The sequence below is a fragment of the Apis cerana genome, linkage group LG4 (assembly GCF_029169275.1).
Source record: "Apis cerana isolate GH-2021 linkage group LG4, AcerK_1.0, whole genome shotgun sequence".
Taxonomy (NCBI): Eukaryota; Metazoa; Arthropoda; class Insecta; order Hymenoptera; family Apidae; genus Apis; species Apis cerana.
Window position 1 is genome coordinate 8,875,215 of NC_083855.1, and position 14,325 is coordinate 8,889,539.

At 34.2% G+C, this 14,325-nt stretch overlaps 1 protein-coding gene across 8 annotated transcripts in view; it reads left to right on the forward strand.

Moving 5' to 3' along the window:
• Positions 1-14,325, forward strand: part of LOC107999048 (1-phosphatidylinositol 4,5-bisphosphate phosphodiesterase epsilon-1) — a 104,793-nt gene that overhangs the window by 26,776 nt on the left and 63,692 nt on the right. For all 8 annotated transcript variants that reach the window (XM_017058691.3, XM_062073979.1, XM_017058689.3 and 5 more), the window contains one exon: positions 2,131-2,166. The gene's annotated coding sequence lies outside the window, so the exon portion shown is untranslated. The remainder of the gene's footprint in view (positions 1-2,130; positions 2,167-14,325) is intronic.

Genomic DNA, 14,325 nt, shown 5'->3' on the forward strand with positions numbered 1-14,325 from the left:
TTCGAAGCGTTCGATACAGTCACAGAAAATCGTTAGCTTATATTTCCACTCCTCTCTCGTTTGTTTCATTTTTTATTCACCATCACCTAGCTAGATGTATCATGTAAAGGCAAACAATTTTCGTGTTGCGAAGAACATAAACGGGGTGAACGTAACGATTTCAGAGCATGTATTATGCAAAACTTGGTTTCAGTTTAGTACTGCAGTACTCTCGCTTCGTCGACGACGCAACGTATTCTTATAAAAGCTTGCATAACACGGTAATATTGTATAGTTACATTTCGAGGAACGTTACATCCTCGTATGGTTGTCAGAAGTGACTATTAAAGCCACCAAGTGTTATGGAACTATCGATAAGTTGTATGTTATGTAAAGAGGTGTGAGAATGCATATCGCCGCCCCAAAGCGTTGGGACGCTTCATTCTAACAAGTATCTGAAAAACATTATCGAAATCGATTAACAACACGATGTTCCATGTACTTACACGATACGATAATAATAATTTTGCATCGAGATATTAAGTAGTTAAATAATTGATACGCTTTTCTTTGTGATTTATATTTTTTTTATCATTATTATCGCCTATTTTTTCTTCTACGATGCGATACACTATATAATTCCAAAGAATCTCCGAACGATGAAAATTCCGAATTATTTCAATTTCTTCAAATTTTATTCATCCTATCCGAATCGAAAAATCGAAATCATATTTCCTTGATCGAAAAAAGAAAGGAGTTAAATCACGAAATACAAGAAACGGCGTCGCGCCGAAATGTATAATAAATCTATTCTAAAAATTCATACCTGTAAATCGGTAATAGCCAATTGTAGTAACAAACCAAGTCAATTGCAGATTGCACTCGACCCAAGCAATAAGGTCATTCCGCTTGGTTTCGTACCGATTGCCGCCCCATTCGATTCGATATTAACTCGGTTGAACCCATTTCTGTTTTTCTCTCCTTGAACAATGCCGCCTCGTCGCATCGAGTCCGCTTTTTTATTTTTTATTTTTTCCCTTCCCTCTCTCTCTCTCTCTCTCCCTCCTCTCCTCCGTCTTCCTTCCTCCTGTTTCACGTAACAATTCAAATTCACAATTTGCCGGTCGGCCGCGATTCGACCTATCCCATCCGTCCCAGAGGTTAGCGGTGTGCAGCCGAGGCTAATTTAAGAAATCAATTAAAGTCGTCCATGGTTAATGGCATCGAATGGCATCGCGTCTCGTCGGCATCGAAACTGTTTTTAAACTTTCACCCGCAAAAGCGGACGATCTAAATCCATCATCGAGCGGCGCGTGTAGGACGATTGAAATTGCATTTTCTAGTCGTCTCGCTCGAACGACCGATTCGTGACAATGCTAAAACTTTCTTCCTCTCTCTCTCTCTCTCTTTTCTTTTAATTTCAAACTTGACTTTCGAAGTATAAAGCCGTCACAGCGGATTAAACCATCATATTGTTTCGACTTTCTTTTTTTTATAATCGTTATTCAAATTTAAAAAGGGACAGAGTAACTTTTCAAGAAGTAAATAATGCAAATACGTGAGTGCACGTATAATAATTTTTCAATCTGATTCTATTATTCTATTAATTGGTATGTCGTAAAATATTTTATTTCGTAGTTTGCTTATTATGCAAATATATAAATAAGCGAAATGCGAGTTAATTTACGTGATAAATCGTGTAAAAGTTTTTCCATTACGATTTAAAATTCGATAATGAAAAATATTCGAACGGTGGACTAATATAGAATTTCATTAACTTTATTGATACACAGAAGGGGAAATTCAAGATTCAATCTAAAGTAACTTTCCATTTCGTATTCTGGGAAAGAGTTGTGCAAACACAACATTCGTGCTTCGAGAGAAATTGGCGCGCTCTGAAAATATTTTAAATTCACAGCGGCGGAAAACTGTGCGAGGACTAAAGCTCTATCTTCCAAATATTCGAATTCGCTAATCGAATCGCTTTTCTATATCGATTTCTATATGTGATTATTATATTTCGTTTTAATCGTTCATTTAATTAAACGTCACGCTTTGTCATCGTATCACTAGCAAATCGGCGATATATTCTTCTGTGATTTATTATTTTAACATCGCATAATGATTAATTTGATTTTTATTTTGTTGCAGCTGGAGTTATTCACAATCGGTTGCGAACATGTTAACGTGAGTAAACAAATTTGTTTCTTTCTTTAAGCGATGTATGTACTTAATTCAATAATAGAAATATAAATAAATAGGAATAGAAATTAGGGAACCGATTCTTATTAAAATTTTCTTCTATTAACAAATTATAGCATAGCACTACTTTATCGTTTTAACAGTTTATATTTTTCGAAACGTATTTATATAGATCAGTAACATTCGTATAGTTGGCAATCAACTTGAAACTAAATGTTGAGTTAAAATTTCAGGAAACGAGACTAAGCTTCTACCTCATTAATGCCTCATTATTACATCATTACTCGTTCCATTCCTCGACTATTATAGAGGACATTCTCGATAGAATTAAATATCTAGAATTAAACATCTTGCTTAATATCTATATATAAAAAAAAAAAGACTTGTTTAATTCTTTCCACGCTCGAATAACATCAGAATTTTAACAAATAACGATCTTTCAAAAATATACTTTATCATTATTGAAAAATAAAACTTGTCCTCGACCTAAAGAGGACAGAAATTGATTTTAGTTAGTTTGAAAATTAACGATGTTGATTTTCTTCACCTAACGAGTAATATCTACAGAATTTTCATTTAATTTAATTTATCGAAATATCTCTAGGAACAACATATGAAACAAGATCCGTTCCGATGTTGAAAAGTTTTCATTCACAATTATCGTTGCCGATAATTATGCGGCCGATCGACGAAAATTTGCGGGGGATAACGAGATTGTTGTACGGAGGGCCGAAAATTTCATAATCGGTGCATTATCGGGGAAAATTGGACGAAAAGTAAACGAAACGAGGGGGCGGGTCATTCGTTTCAAAAGCCTCGGGACCATCGATTTTCGAATTTGCGGTTTTTAGTCGAGTTTAAAGCGAAAAATTGCCGAAGAGAATTCCACGCGGACACGGACTCCGCGTTATTCGTGGTGCAGTAACGCTATTAAAGGGACCAGACGTTATCCAGACCCAGCCGGAAATTATGAATGCCTATCGCGATACATCATTCGATATTTCCGCCACGTTCGCTCAAAGCGCATCCTCGATTAAGAGAATCGACCCGATCCGAGTAATTCGACTAATTCGAGAAATTTTCTAGAATCTTTCCTTATTGTTTCTCTTATTTTGCTTTGCTCGTTTCGCTTTAAAAAAGTCAACGCGCAGAGAACTGTGCAGTTACAAGTTTGTTGATTTTGTATATAGGCTCCAAGAATAACATTCCGTGGTAGATAATATCGGTTATGTTGGATAAACTCGCAAATAAACACGTTGGATACGTAGACAGATAGAAAGGAATATCGTATTTGAAATAAATGGTTTTTAAACTTATCTCTATGGATAGATCTATAAATATTATCGAATCGAAAATCGCGCTTATCCTGTAATTTTATCATCGTTGGATTCGTAATTAATAAATTCTTTTTCGCGACATGTTTTCTCCGGATGATCAGAAATATGACAGATTCGGGGCTTGGAGCCGAGAGTCACGTTTGAAAACGTTCCTGGGCAAATAGGGGCGGTTCGATTTTAAGCGGCCGTGAAACGAACAATTTACAAAACGTGCACTTTTAATTTTGCGCCACGAAAAGCGTCGCTCTATTTATAACTGTGTCAGCCCCATTATACGCTCCCCACTTTATATACATTATAAACATTCGTACAGTTCATTTCGATATTATTAGCGAAACTTTTTTATGAATTTTTTAGATAAAAATTTATATTTATCTATCCCGCTGCATTTTTGCCCCACATCGCCAACTTTGCCCTCGGGGATAAACGAGACGAGGATGCAATATCCAGTTTCCACGATGTTTAAATCATTACAATAGAAAATTCACCCGTGTTTCGCCCCCGTTGAAAAATTAATTTTCACGGATCTTTCAGCGATCAATGTTTCACAATGTTGGCGGATCATTTTTTCTTTTTTTTTTATGATTAGAGAAAAATGACGAATATCAAACGATTATTCGTCCCGAATATTTATATTTTATATCGTTGAAAAGAAATGGAAGAATCGTCTTCGCGTTTATATTCGGGAAGAGCATCGATCGATTTTGGATTCATAGATTTCCTTTCGTACTCCGCCTTCTCTGGTATTCGCAGAATGTGCTGTTATCGAACATTCCGCAGATTTATTATCGATGTCGCGCGGAAATCTCCAATCTTCCAACTGCTCCTATTAATACGCACACACAGATGGGACGATTCTGAAAATGAGATTACAAGATGGAACGAAATTATTAAACAGTGCGTATGATTAAATCGACTCGAAATTGTATCGATGAAGGAAGGAATAGAGAGTAATTCGATGAAACGGGCGAATCGAAAACGTTCGGTTGCCAGGATTTATTTCGAGACTCGAATCGAATAAATAACTCGTAAAGTTGATATCGACTGGACTCGAGAGTTGATTCAGCGAAGAACAGATGCACGGAGGATGAAAAATCGTTGCGTTGAAACTTAAAAATACGAGAGTGAATTCGAAGAAACGACGAGTGGATAGAAAGAAACAAAGGGGGGGGGTTGGAAGTAAAAGGAAGTGCAAAGAAGGGAAAAGATACGAGGGGCAACACGAGTTCGAGTTTCGGATACGTGTATGCGTGTGTCGTGTATATTTCCAAGGTTGCGCGGGAATCGGGAGGGGGGAAGAAAGTTTTTAAAATTAACCTTTTTAAAATTAGATATGTTGATCTCGGGCATCGCGTTTTTCACGTTAAACAGTCTCACGAATTTCCGAATACTTCCGCGGCAACTCATCTCCAATGAGAGATTTTTCGTCAATCGCTATATAACTGTTGTGTTGCGACACATTTTCACGAATATTTTACGCGTCTCGTTGTTAAGAAACGATTCTCGATTATAATCTTTAAACCGATTTGTCCGAATTTCATATATATATATATGTAAATGAAGAAATTGTGCGAGAAACAACAGAAATATTTTGTTCGTGAAAGTTGATAGGTAAATTTCAAAGATTCGATGAAATAATTTTTAAACGAACAAGCGTTTTCTCGTATTTATCTCGTTTCTTCGAGGAAAAGTGCATCTTTCTTTTAGTTTGAATTCTTTATACGTGTGACGAATAAATAAATTGGTGATCGTCGAAGGGATCGAGAATGAACTTTTGTTAGGAATATAATTTCGAAACAAAGCTTTGGAAGTGATTCGCAAAAGCGAGAAGAATCCAAGGAAGAAGAGAACGATGGCTTCAAGTCGGATAAGAATAGCTGCCCTGCTTTTTGGTATAATTTATATTTTTCTTAACGTTTCTTTCTGAAATTTTTCCTTCGAGAAATTTAATTGATAAAACGCGTTCGCGTAATTTTGTATTTTCGTTTCTTCTTTAAAAGAAGAAGAGGCGATATTCCCCAAGTCGAACGCGTGATTTATCGTGCAGGCTACGGCGATTTATACGCAACGAAAGGAAGAGAAATAGGGAAAAGGACGTCACCTTTTTTTTTCTACAGCTGTCCACCAGCTGTCCGTCTTCGCTTATATTTCCCAAACGTTCCAATAAATTTCCGCTCGGGAGGAAATTTCACAGAAAGAAACGATTTTTCTTCGTTTCACGAGCATCCAATTGAATAAAGGAAGATCACAATAATTCCGCGGCGGAATTCATTCATAAAGTTATTTTATACCTGCAGAAGAAAACTTTAATTCTCGACAGAATGAAATTGAAACAAATTTAAAATAATCGTTTCAACCGGAATCCGTCCCATCCGAACTGGGTTGAATTGAAAAAGGAAGGAAGGTTCGATCGATTTTCTTCGCAAATTTTTTCGAATAACGTTGCAAAATTTTGATGAGGGAAAAGGGGGAGGTTCGAGAGGGGGGGCGAAGGAAACGGTGTACTGTGAACGATAATTCATTGATAACTCCACGGTACGCTTTTATGCCAGTGAATAGAATTATCGAACGACAGTAAAGTGGTATGTGTAAGTGGTATCGGGGTTGAAAGGCTATTATACGCGAATATTGCCATCCACAAGTTACTGGACATTTACTGCATTTAAAATGAAAGTAAATTACGCTTATATAAAATGAGGTTGATACAATTTTTTGAAAGTGTAGTAGGATAAAAAAAGGAAAAGAAAAAAAAAATATCTATTTTCTTCTTAAAAATCCATATAAAATATATATCTCGTCGAATCAATATCCCTTGTAATGGAACGCAAATATACTTTTTCGAGTGGTGTGGGATAACAGTTTTCTATTATAACAATCGAAAGGAAACATTGAATCGTACTTTCGACTATCTACATATAGAGAAAAATGTCAATATCGTAGAAACAACGCGTGCAAATATAACATGTTATAATAATTCAAGACGAGAATATGCCTCTCCTTTCTTTCTTTCTTCTCTCTTCTTTCCTTTATCGTTGCCAAAAATGGTCATGACGCGTAGTCCTTCATCAGCCCGTGTCTAAATATGGTTAATGCTTTAGAGGTTCTCGCGTGTCATCGAAGTTTATCGAACGGGCCTTATTTTCTGTCTTCGTGAAACTTTCACTTTTGCAATTTTCCGTCGTCTTCTCTTCTCGAAGATTTTAATCGAAGGAAATTTCACGAGAAAAGAAATTTTAATTCGATTTGATAAAATATTTTCTTTTTTTTTTTTTTTTTTTTTAATAGCACAGAAGAATTTAGAATTTAATAGTACAGGAATTTAAGCTGTATCCAATGTTAGGGAGCGAATGAATCAGTGTCTAAGAATGTGGTGGTTTGGAAACATTCTGTTTAGTCGGCCATTCTTTTCATTTGGAACTTTATTCTTTAAGAACAGTTCCTCGTAGTTTCGACCCTCTCCCGACAAAAATCGCATTTACCGTGTGTCAATCACGAGATTCTTCCATTTAGTTCTTACTAGATATCGAGAAAATGGAGGAAGGATGAAAGGAACAGCAGTAATCACTTCTTCCTGTAAACAAGAAAATCGATAGTGATATATATATATATATATATCGATTAATAGTTTAAGAAGAAAGTTTGGTACATACTTCTCTCTTTAAGTTCTAACTTTTCTTCCTTGGCTTGCACGTAAATATATTTATAAGTATAAATATTTATAATTACAACATATTAAGTAGTTATTCCCTTTATTAGATAATTTCTGCAAAATTGATAAATTACACGTAATTTTATTTAACATTTACAGAGATTGTAAAATATTTACGTCATAATATTTCCATATGGAATATTTAACGAATTCATGAATATTTAATTGCCCGTAATAACATTTAATGATTCTATTTGGATTCTATTTCGGTACAAATTTCATTTTTCGATCAATTTATCTCGATCGTGGAATACACGAAAATCCTTTTACCAATTATTTTTAGAAATATGTATAATTGGATGATAAAAATAGAAACGTTAGATTCAACGATTACAAAATTATTTATGACACGTATACGTTTACTTCGATAAAAACGTGAAAAATTTAAAAAAAAAAAAAGAAAAGAAAGAAAAAAGAAATCAAAATAAAACGGTCGGTCTATAATAATACAGAGTTTTCGAGGTGCTAGTTTTCCAACTTGTTACCACGGAATTGCAAGTGTAAAAGAAGAAAGGCAATCAGGTCTGCCCTACTGGGACTCGAAGAGATAGTCATTCTCCGTCACGAAAGAGAGCGTAAAAAACCACGCCATCGAACATTCTTTCGTGCTTGATATTTCTCCTTATTTTTCTTCCACGAGCCTACCCGACTTTTTCTCGAGAAACCTCTTTCGAATTCCCTCTGCATCGAACATTTATCTTTGTCCTCTGTACAAACGATCGCGTTTCGATAGGTCCATGTATTTTTTTTTTTTTTTTAATTTTTTACGACTTTGACCTTTTTTCTCTCTCTCTCTCTCTCTCTCTCTCTCTTTTTCTCGCACGCATATCGTAGTTGCGAAATATCGATAGTAACGATACACTTCGATAAAATCAATGATATAAATTACCATGGTAATTCGATCACCAATCGCCATGCAGTTTTCAATTAGCATTAATTTCAATGAAGAATAGATTGAATATTACAGTCATAATTACGGTTGGTATTAATTGAAGATATTAAATCGAAACTGCGTGATTGAAATTACGTATTATCGTGCATTATTGTATTCTTTATCCTCTTATTAAAATGCGGCCGGTCAATAGTAGTCGTTGATAAATTTTATTTATCAAAACAAGAGTAGTAAAAAGAGAGAAATAAAGCAAATTTTCTGTAATATCGATAAGCAACTTCGAGAGGTTCGAAAAGAAGTATAAAACTAAGTATTTTATGTACAGGGGAAAACAAACTCGATAAAACGATGGACTAATTGTAAGAGGGTATATAAATCGCTTTAAACGCGAAGCTGCCTATTGATCAGTCGATTCAATCGAAATTTACGATGCGCAGAACAATAAGCGTAGGAAACATGGCCGCATATCGTAACAGGAGGAAAGGAAGTTTTCAATTGTCTGCCTTTGCATTATATACCAGAGAGACTACTAACTTTCGTCTCTTTGTGAAAACACGTTCGCATTCGGTGATAGCCTCGACAAAAGAGGTGAACGCTTTTTTAACTTCCCTTTGCCGTCCTCCCCCCCCTCTTAGAAATATCGAGGTTACACGACAAACTGCTTCTTCCTAGCTCCCTTTTTCTAATTGTTCCAACAACCGCCTCTTTAAACGAAACAGCGGGCTCGAGTGTTTATGAAAATTGCTCGAGTATCGTCGTCTTATTCGTCGCAAATTCGCGCTATTTCTCGCAGGTGAAAATTCAAATTTATATATATTAAAAATTTCGAATCGTTTATATATCAAAAATGTGTATAGAAAAATATTTTACATTATCGAGACATATATTATTCTTCGGAAAAATTAATCTAATTTTACGTTTCCCGACAAGAGTTACTTCCCTAACTTTAAAAATTCCACTTCAGATCTCCGCAACGTTCAATTTCGAATTACCATCAAAAAAAAAAAAAATAAATAAATAAATAAAAGATAAAAGAAATCGCACGAACAATCAAACTCCACTTTTCAAATTTTACAATTTTACGATCAAAAGGTTTTTGCAACAAAAAGATCCTTTACGCGTCATACGATAGAAATAAATCAACAAGTATCTCTCGATTCAACTCCTCCTTCAATCCAGTTTCCAAGCAATTAAACGCAACAGAAAACAACAAAATAACGGATACTCGTACAACAAATTCATCATTAACACCGCTTCGTTGATACGCGTCCTTATTTTCCTTATTAATCGACAGTCAATTTGCCTTTAGTACGCCGCACTCGTTCGCTTTTACGCTCTCTTTCTCTCTCTCTCTTTCTCCCTTTTATACCGTCTGACTATCGACGACAATTTCCACTCGTACCATCTCCCTCCCTCGCTCACGTTCCATCTCTCTCTGACCTATTCGACACGCGCTCGACCCGTCTCACGCACACTGCATTACCGACACGGATCGAATGCGATTCCGCCGTGAGTGAACCATTGTCCATGGTAAATCGTTCCATCGGATCCGCGCCAGGTTTATAAGTATCGAGGGTAACGTTACAAAGCGTGAATCGGTATCCTTTTGGGCGTACCGTTATGCACGCGTGGGACGTATGTATCTCGATGCAATTGCGTTTCACGTAGTTGCGTTTGTGCGCGTGAAGAAGAGAAAGATGTATATATATATGTGTGTGTGTGTGTGTGTGTGTGTGTACATATGGCGCGTATTTTCTGGGTCATCCTCTCCATTATCAAAGAATTCAGGTCTTGGCGTACGCGGAATGCGAGTATAAACTCATTTTTTAAACGGAATTTCACTCTCTACGTTTCGTGTAAGCAATTAAAAAAGAGTTATACAGCCATGTTGCACAGCGTCGTTGGCAGGCTTAATGAGAACAAGGGGTGACGATAAATTGGAGGATATGGATGATTCGATTCGAGGCTGGACGAGAGATGTTGGTTTAATTTCGACGGAAAATGTTCGGGGGAAAATTGGAGACGAATTGCTTGGGATAACGTGCTTATTTCGTTTAGATGGTTGATGTTTGAGGATAGTGCTATATGAAATAATAGATCGTTTGGTTTTATTATTTAAAAGTTTGTTGAGCGTAATTTTGATGGAAAATGCGAAGAATTGAGGGGATGATTATGACACGATCGTTTGACAGAGAAGAGGTTGAACTTATATATAGCTTGGAATGAATTTTTTCGACATTGAATATAATTTTGAGACGGAAAGAAGACGAAGAATTAAAGAGTGGTTGTGATGCGAAATTGTGATGAAATTGTTTTTTCTTTTTATAGAGGAAAATGACGAAATAATAGAATCAGGATCGTTCGTTTCTTATTCGAAATGTTTTGCTTCCTTTTCATCACGTTTGTGCTTTCATTAGTGCAATGAATTTATTATAAATATATATAGTCAGAGAAACAAATATTTCCCTATTGAAATTTATTTCAATAGCGTTCTCGTATTTCATTTCTGCATTTAATACCAAATATACAAGAATAAATATTCATATAATATCGTATATTGTACAAGTACATATATATATATATATAATTTATAAAAGAATCGATATATCAATTTTTCTTTAAAATATATATATTTCGATTGATATAATAATAATAATTATACGTAAAAAGTTTTAAATATCTCATTAAAATTATTTATGTCGTACAATTCATAAACAATACGAACAATTATAACTAATAATCAAACCATAAGTAATCTTCTAAATATTAAAATGATTAAATTTTGTTCGATTGAAAATTGAAAAGTTGTGTTGATTTCGTCATAAGAGCGACTGAACGTGAAAATTTTTTTCTTTTCTTTTTATTTCGTTGTTCGAGCAAACCTCAAACTTTTCTCACGATTTATATCCATCTTTAGAAAGAGGAGGTCACGAGAAAAAAAGAGGGGGAGATTGTCGATACAATTTAGCCCTGAACATACCGAAACTGATTGTGAAGGGTGCACCTCCCATGGGGATAATGTAGTTTACAGATATGGGAAAGAGAAATAACAAAGTACGAAATGTAAAAGCATACCTGTTTCGTCCATCTTCAATCTTCTTTTATCATCGATCATATCATCTCACCTTGCCTCTGTAAACATAATACGAGTGATCGGCTCCTTTTTTGCCTGAGGTACTTTTTTGGAACGAGTTTGTTGTCCAAACTAAATGGGATTAAACGTAAAAAGAAAAAAAAAAGGATGGCTAAAATTAAATCAAAAGAGACAAACTTTTATATCGTAGTCAATCATTAATAATATATGAATTTATTTTTTATATACCACATTTTGATATCTTAATTATCGATAAGTCAAATAAATGAAGATTGAATTCACAAAGAGTTCTGTATACCAAAATTAAAATTGAAAAAAGAAAAAGGAAGAAAGAAAAAAAGGGAACAAATATTTTTATCGTTAAAATTTTAATCATTGATGAAACAAGGAGATTAAAATTTATTTTTTTTACACGTATAAAAATAAATTCATACTTCGTTATTTTAATTTTAATAGAAACAATATTCATATACTTGGTGTTATTACGATTGCCACACTTTTATTCCAAAATATTCATTCAAAAATGTACGAATATCATGTAATCTCGTGGTACACGTGTTCCTGTTATCGATCTCTGCAACGTTAACCTCCGGCTGTTTTTAAAGCACTGTCAACTACAGCTCTTCATCGACTCAACCATTGCATCGAACAATCACTTATAAATACGCATCATTTTCGTTAATTTTCGCATAATTTTACAACGCGTACGACTTTATCTTTTTGTTATCGTTGGAGATTAGTTGTAGATTTTGACAAAAGGAAAGTTGAAAATTGCAGAGCACGGTCTCCTTTCCAAGAGAGGTGGATAATCGATACGATACAAGCGCACGTTTAAGTACGCGTGTCGTATCAACGTGCTCGTGTAATTTGAGTTTTATCATTTCGCTGTGAAGAACGTATACAACAGGAGGAACGTTCATAAAGAATATATTTATTCGTGGAAAGGACGACAATGACTGCAAAAAGAAAAAAAAAAAAAAATTAAATTTTTATGAAAGTGGAGATTACGTAGAAATTTGCTCGGAATATACGCATTTTTTCGTTGAGAAGCAATTTGTAATCTAATTTATAATCTCTCGTCGAAATGTAAATAATTAGAAACGCGAGAAGCCATTCTTCTATTTTATTTTACTTTACACTGTTGAATTAAAAATACGTTTCTGAAACTCGATATTGTTCGAGGGGAAGAGTTATTAGTCGAATTGCGAAATTGGACGAGGAACTAAAAAGAAGGCCGCGATTGTTCCTTGAAAGATTTCAAGTATTGCAAAGAAAACAAAAAGGAGCGTGGAAACTATTACGCGCGGAGAACATCCCATTGTTGAGAGAGGCTCTGATTCGCGGAACGCGGCCAGAAGCTCTTAAAATTTCAAAACTTTTGATCACTTTCGTGCTCGCTGCTAAAATTGTCCAAAAGTCGTCGCGAATCCAAAAAGTTTTTTCTATTATTAATATAAAAGAGAGAGAGAGAGAGAGAGAAATAAAATGAAATCCTTTCGATTTCGAATTAATGCAATTACGACTCGATTACGAGAATAGAACGAAACATCAAAGAGATCATCTCTCGAATGAATTTGATGGATACGTGGATTACAATTCGTACGGTTTGTTTAAAACTCGTCCATGCAAAAGGGAAATATGTGGGTGTACAGTTCAAAGTAGAAAATTCTGATAAAACAAATCGACTTTGACCGCACACGCGTTGGTATACGTATAAAAAGATCAAGATGTCACAAATATTTATTTAATTTGTTCTTTTGTTAAATTTAATCATCCGTTAATAATTATTCTCTAGATATTTAGATTTTCTGTTATGAATATTATAATGATGAAAATAATGAAAATATTCGTAGCTAATTCGTTTTAAAATTAATAAAGACGCCAGATTTAAATTTATAAACAAAGAGTAAATGTTTGCTACGGATTTTTTGAATTCGTTGGAAAAATTGAATTGAATTTATTATATTTACATATATCGATTCGAAGAAATATATATTATTATATAAGAAAACGTACAAAATAAATCTCTTATGTAACGAGTAATTATGAAAAAAAAAAAAAAAAAGAAAAAAGAAACAAAACACACGAAATAAACGGTAAAGAAAGGAAAATAAGTAATTAATTTATCCGTACGCTGATCATGGAAACCACTTTGATGTCGGCTTTAATTAATAAACGGGTCTGTTATGCAGGAGCTTGCACATCTGGGATGCATTACTTGAACTGCAACGTGAGCTCGTTCAGGTAAAGTCGTATGAAATGAACGCGAAATTGCGTTCCATTCGGACAAATAACCAGTATTAAATAATATTTGTACTGGAATTTTTTCGAAACTTTAAGAAGAAAGTTTATGAAATTTATTATTAATGATAATATGGATATTGTTCATAATTTAATTAACTTATTATTATTATTATTATATTTTCAAATCTTTTTCTCCGAATTTTAATATTTAAAATGACGAGCAAAATTTCAACACTCTCTGAAATTCTATTTTACCTCTTCTTCATTTTCAGAAAATATTTTCAGAAATTTATATAAAATGACCGTATAAAACTAGTTTTTGTATCAACGTCGTTAGTTGGGAATTTTCTAGAATTTTTTCTTTTTTTTTTTTTTTTTTTTAAGTATACAACCCGGAACAAAAATTGTTTTATATCCGTAGTTCATAAAACTCATCACGATTTTATTCAAATAAAATAATCGTCGATCGGCAATGTCCAAGCACAGACACCTGTCCATTTTGTTGAATACCTCGATCGGGGTGATATATGCAAAATCCAGGTGGTGGAAGGTTGAACGTGACATTCTCGAGTGTTGCGATGTCACTGAAAGGGATTGATTGCTATTAGGAACGTATAGTAGATGCACGTTCGAGCTTCTTTCCGTCTCGTAATCTCTGCCATTTTCATTTTAAACTATATAATAGTAAAACAAAAAATCCTAACTCCGATAGTATTGATTTCTATTCATATCCTGTATGATTTAATGATGCGAAAAAGAAAGAAAGAAGAAAAAAGGAGAAAAGAAAATAAAAAAGTTGCGAAAGGATTAAATAATTTGGAATTTCTCTTTTTTTTTTTTTTTTACAAGTTACGCTCCAAAAAAAGAA